The sequence below is a fragment of the Anser brachyrhynchus genome, assembly GCF_964034855.1.
Source record: "Anser brachyrhynchus genome assembly, chromosome: 3".
Classification (NCBI taxonomy): domain Eukaryota; kingdom Metazoa; phylum Chordata; class Aves; order Anseriformes; family Anatidae; genus Anser; species Anser brachyrhynchus.
Genome location: NC_137696.1, coordinates 51,257,777 through 51,263,748, shown reverse-complemented (window position 1 = coordinate 51,263,748; position 5,972 = coordinate 51,257,777). Strand labels below are relative to the sequence as shown.

The 5,972-nt window shown below is 37.5% G+C and overlaps 1 long non-coding RNA gene across 1 annotated transcript; it reads right to left on the bottom strand.

The window, feature by feature from the left end:
- Positions 1–311: 311 nt before the first annotated feature.
- LOC308193612 lies at positions 312–4,807 on the bottom strand. Its single transcript, XR_013949812.1, has 3 exons — positions 4,519–4,807; positions 3,279–3,455; positions 312–2,074 (listed from the first exon to the last, which is right to left on the bottom strand). It is a non-coding gene; the product is annotated as an uncharacterized lncRNA (long non-coding RNA).
- Between the last annotated feature and the right edge of the window lie 1,165 nt (positions 4,808–5,972).

Sequence of the window (5,972 nt, the reverse complement as noted above, 5' to 3'; positions counted from 1 at the left end):
TGAATGCTGAAACTTCCTTTGGTAGTTATTCTGGTAGTTTTAACATGACGCTCATGAAAGTCTTTCATGGTTTTAATAGGAAATTTGTGCTACTGTATTATCCTTGCAAAGCTGGGGAAGTTGTGCTTTCTCTTTCTTGAAAGAGGCTGTACTTTTATGCAGGGCACCACCACAGCAACAGGTTAGTACTATGCACCTGAGGCCTTTCTGTACTCTGACAGCTAGTTTATTATAGATTTGAAAAGGCACTTACTATTTCTACATGTAAAAGCTTTCTGAAAACCTTAAGAGGAAACTTCACCCCAAACTGATTTATTTTTTTTTTACCTTAACTACACTTTCTTTCACAGGTATAAATGTGCTTCTAAAAATGCTGTTAAAACGCATTACGAAGGAAAGCCTTTAATTTTATACAAATGGCTTGAGCAGGAATATGTCATAATTGCAAGTGAGTCGCATGCAGTCTTTCTAGGACTTTTGTGTGTCCTGTTGGAGGTAAATATGGTTGTGGTTAATGCTAGTGTTTTCTTGAGGCATGTGACAGTTCCCTCTTTCCTCTGCCACCTTCTCTGCTGTCAGTGGGGCTTCAAACAATCCAAGTTCCCACATGAGAAAGAGGAAAAAATAGAGCTGGGCTCTGGCTGCACAGCTCCAGAGTGCTGTGGGAACAAAGAGGCAGGCCTGCTGGCAGGGAGGGTGGGAAGGCAGCCAGCACAGGCAGGAGAAGGGCAAGAAGGTGGGGGAAGGGGCACGGGCGATGAGGGGAAGGAGAGCAAAGAGAGGGGAAGCCTGGTAGGAGCAACTCCTTTGTTCAGAGGGGAGAACAAAGGGGATGGGGAGAAGATGGAAGCAGCATACCTTTCAGCTTAGAAAAAAGTTGGTACTCATATCCACTCCCAGTCAGCAGCCACGAAGGGATAACATAGATGCACAGAGAGAACTGATTAACATATGCAAAGAAATAAGCTTCTTTTTCCCTGGTTGTGTCAAATAAAATTGACTCTTTTTTTTCCCCTTCTTTTGCCACTTAGTTCATTTTGGACAAAAACAAGCAGTTTTGAAAATGTACATCTGAAAATCTAGTGGGGTAATGGTAGAGGACTTGGTACTGGCTTGGATTGATCTTGTCACGTTGATCTCAATGTACTTTTTTTTTTTTTTTTTTTTAGCAGTTCACAAGTACTGGTTTCTCTCAGACAAGGCTGGCTGCTGCAAAGAAAACTAACCTCATCCTCAGCAATCTGAGTTTCCTGTAAAACTAAAGCTTGAATCTGTGATATTTCCTACTCCAGTTCTCCCAAGGTACAAGAGATTTATCAGCAAGAAGCCAGCTTTAACGTTAAAGCTCTTGTACTGTTTGTAACTGCTTTGTTTTAGGTTAAAAACTTGTGGAAGCCAGAAATGCCAAATGTTCACAGGAAATAAATATCTTTAGTTGCGAGGAAGAACATCTATCAAAAACATACTTCCCTTTTCCAAGTTAGCTAATATTAATCCTTTACTGTAGGATTGAATGTTTTCCTCCTAGCAATATTACCACAGAGTAGTCAGCATTTCAATGTAATCTGCACTACAATGCCCTATGTTAATGCAGACAGATACTTCAAAAACAGAACAACATGTTAATGGCCCCTCCCATATAACTCTTGGGCCTAACAATTAGTAGCCACTTTTATTAGCAGTTAAGTGCAGAAATATACCATTTAAAAATCTTACAACCTTTGTTCTTGATTTTAGGTGACTTCAACAAAATGTGTCTCTACTAATCCCTTTTGAAATCTTGCATGTCTGTTGTAAACAGCATTTTTTCCCCCAGCTTGTTGCCTATAACGCAAAGAAACAAGGCACCTTGTTTTACTAAAACTGCTGCTTTCCTTTTAAAGTTTACTTTAAGATATGAGTAAAGGTTGACAAAGTTTCTTTACAACATAGATGCTGTTTTTTCATTTCTTTATCTGTACTTGAAACACTGAAAACGGTAGTTGAAAATGAATTTTATCTTGATGTAAATGGGTTTAAACTCTGAATTTGCAGGTATAAAATTGGATTGAACTCTTCAATTCATTTATCAATCCTGAAAAAAAAAAAAAGGCTCAAAAGAATGCACAGTCTATCAACTTCAGCAAGATTCTTCCTATGACTCATTTATCAAAATACGCAAAGTCTTGCAAAGAGCACTGGCCAATCCTATTTTTGTTGTTTTGTAAAGTGTCATCACTGGCTTCACCTTTGAAATATTTACCATTTTAATTGCATCTGTTTAAAGACATGTTATTTGTATTGCGTTCTGTAGAAGATATACAAAATCAGCAGCCATTGCTGGAGGTAAGAAATGATAAATAATGGTAAATATGCTCCAAAGGCTTACTTGCTTAGCTGTATCCAATAACATATGGTTTTGTAATACCTGCTGTAGGGCTTCTCTTCCAACACTTTGAGGGGATGCGGGGGGGAGCAAAATTTGCTGGCACTTTGACTTCACCCATGTTTAGACAAACTGAAAGTTGGCCAATTAGTTCTCAGGGATCAAGAAGGCAGCCTATGTATGTATATAAAAATTATGGGGCAGAGGGAGGGAGGTACCTATATAAGTCTTGTGGGTTTACATATTTCCTTCTTGGTTTTGTTATAACTCCTATCTCAGTGAACATTTCTACTTGAGAACAGTAATCATGATCCATCTATGAGTTGTTTGGTTTTCTTTTTTTTTTTTTTTTCCTCTTGACTGACCCTTTTTGATTCTTTTAAGTGTTCTCATCTCTTCCTTTGGAAGAGTTCTGTTCTCTCACACTGCTGAGTGGTGTCTTGTCTATGCTACATGTATCTCTGATCTATTTATTTCTATAAGCAGTTATTGACAGTGTAAGATAGCCCACTCATTGTGGGCTACGAAGTCTTTTGTAAAATGAAACTGAAAACAGTTTTATTCAACATATCAAGAATACAAATAAACTTCTGAGTTCAAATAAGCTTATTGTATTGTTTCCTTAGAAGCTTAGTTTATTTTTTCATGTTCGGTTTTGTTGCTTGTACATACTACTGCTTGTACATAGAAGATCTTAAACTGAAAAACATTTGCAACTTAGTTTTATCACAGAATCAAAAAACTTTCTCGTGTTCTGAACTTCAGTATTCTAAGTGCATTGGTTCAAATTGAGAAAGTCACGTTTCTTGATACCAGTATAAGCTTTCAGTTGCAGTAATACCAGCCACTCCGAAAAATTAATTTGCAAGTTTGTTACAGAAATGGAAGATAAAAGAGCAGCAAAAATTCTTACCTTCATGCAAAAGGCCAGGATGATCACCAATACTGAGACTCCTAAATATTTATATTGTCTGTACCTGATGTAGCTTTTAGAGAAATTTTAAAAAGACCATTTCTAGCTTCAACATTCTTTTCCAGTTTGGGAGATTTCTTCTTTAGCAGTGTAATTCGTAACTCTTGATTTAGCTTCCTGAAGTTAAAAAACAAACAAAAGTTCACCATTGTATTGAAGAGTTAAGTCATGTACATTAACAGAATTAGTCCTGAACAACAGATTTATCATTATCATTATTTTAGTTATATTACCTTCTTAAAAATACTTTAGTATTTTGCTACTTATTTAAGTCAGGAAAAAAATGCTGTATTTGCAGAAGTAAGCATTTTCACAGAACTCATTTAATTTGAACTGGAAAATAGGTTTAAAAGCTGTTTTTAAGTCAAATCTGAGTCCTAATATTTCCATTTATTAAACCAGTCTAAATGTATGGAGCCAAGTACAACACCTGCCCAGCTTGTGAGCCAGATTCCACGAGGATGGGAGCTCATTCCCGGGGGGGGTTCCCTTGACTGGACTGCATATCCTATATTTGCATATGATGCCAGGAGTGCTCCCCTCTGGTAATGCTCTGGAGATTTCATGAATGGGTGCAGCACGGGAGGGTGGTTTGTTGTGGGCATCTGGCAGAGGTGGTCTCTGCCATTTGAGCTACAGTTATGATAAGTCAGAGGGGCACGATAAGAATAAAGGTTAATACCGAAATGACCCGGAACACTGTGTCATTCCAGCAAACTGAAATAACACATTTTGAGCTAAGAACATCAGTGTTTTAGCTTAGGGCTGCTTAAATCAAAACACATCTTGGCTATTGCCAGAGTGATGGGAGGGAGAGAGGGAGATTGCTCCTTTTGGAAGGACCAGAAAGAATTCTATAACATTTTACCTTTGTTCAGAAAGGAGAAAATGTTTCAAAATTTATGCGTTCTCATTTTTCATCAGACCGAATTCTAAGCAGACACCTAATACTATCTTTTAAGGAAAAGGTATTAATTCAGTTTGGGTGAGACTATACACAGAAAGTAGAGCTGGAGACTCTACGTGTTGCTGTGTTTGGACTTGAATGCAAGGTCAAACCCAAATCTCTTTTCATTTGATCAGAAATAGCACAAAGCCTCCAAATCTGGTACAACAAGCTGATGTTCCCAGATTTATGGAACTGAAAGTGATGACGTAGAATAAATGATGACCAACGTACCAGCACTGGATGCTTCAGAGCTACCTCTTCAAGAGTTAGAGGCACAGTGTTCATTTCACATGAGATTAAAGCACTAGATTTCTGATGCCGTGGGCTGCAAGATATATCAAAAACTCCTCCTAAAAATCTTACTATAGACAATTAATTTAATGGACCTAATTTTAATGTCCACTTTATAGCGCTGTGTTTGCAAAACAATGATATTAGATATCTATTTTCTATTGTAAAACTTATTTCCATCTTTTCATTTAACTAGAACATTTCTTTATGGTAGTACAATATCACACATTCTCTCCCTCAACTGAAACTAAACTACTAGTAAAACGTTACTTCAGAGTAACTAAACAAATTTATCTAAAAATGAGCTGTGAAAATTGTATTTGCATGCATCTCTGCATTCAAAGAAACTCAAAACCAGTTTCTTTTATGGGTACCAAAGTTAGCACAAATGGCACACATCACTGGAAGGTAAATATGTGCCTTGCTCTGTTTGAAGAAATCTGGCTTCAAAATAACAGTTATGGACTTTTCAAAACATGCATCCTGGTTTGCACAGCAGGTTTTTCTCAACTTCAGAAGCAAACACCAGGATGTGATGTTCCGAATATTCACTTTCAGTATATCTGAAAGCTCACACCTACTTGTATTTGAATGTGTGATTACTTTAAGAACTACATTGTTCTGAATCACAGTTACAAAAAGGCGTTTGGAGATCTTATTCTTTATAATATATCTGTTTTCTGCTTTCAGTCTGCATGAGTGAATATAGGCATTTTATCCAGGAGAAATATTATTACTCCTGTAGAAATAAACTTTAGATAGAGCTTCCTGCAAGAATGACTGTGGTCTAGAAAACAGGCTGATTCAATTCATTATGCAGAGAAAATGTACTCACGTTTCAGTAGTTCTGTTATTCTCATTTCTCAGCTCATCAAAAACTTTGCACACTTTGGAAGACTCCTTGCAATGCTGTCCCAGCTGCTTCCTTCTGGACAAAACTGGAAGGATGTTTTCCTCTGTCTGTCTCGCAGTGGCACCAGGTGATTTGTGTTGTCTTGGAAATAAATAAGTCACCTTGGGACAGGAGAAACACATAATTGTTTTAGATAATGAAAAACATTGCCGCACTTTCACGAGAGAAGGATACTGCATATGGCTAAAAAGCATCAATTAACAATGTACTCAGAATTGAATGCATCATTACCTCCAGCTTTGGATAACATCTATTAGTTAACTAGAGCTATCCACCACCTTTGAGCCTAGGTACTGGTTTTACACTGGAATTTTTGAATGAAGAAGTATATTTCTGCCAGTTACTATGGTGAGATTCATGCCTAACTCCGAACTGATTCCTTGTGAGTAACAGGGTGGGTAAGTGAGAAGACTCTGCAGAGGTACTTGCCCGCTTGCCCAGCATAAACTTTCTACTGCAATGCCTGTCCTGCAATGCCTGT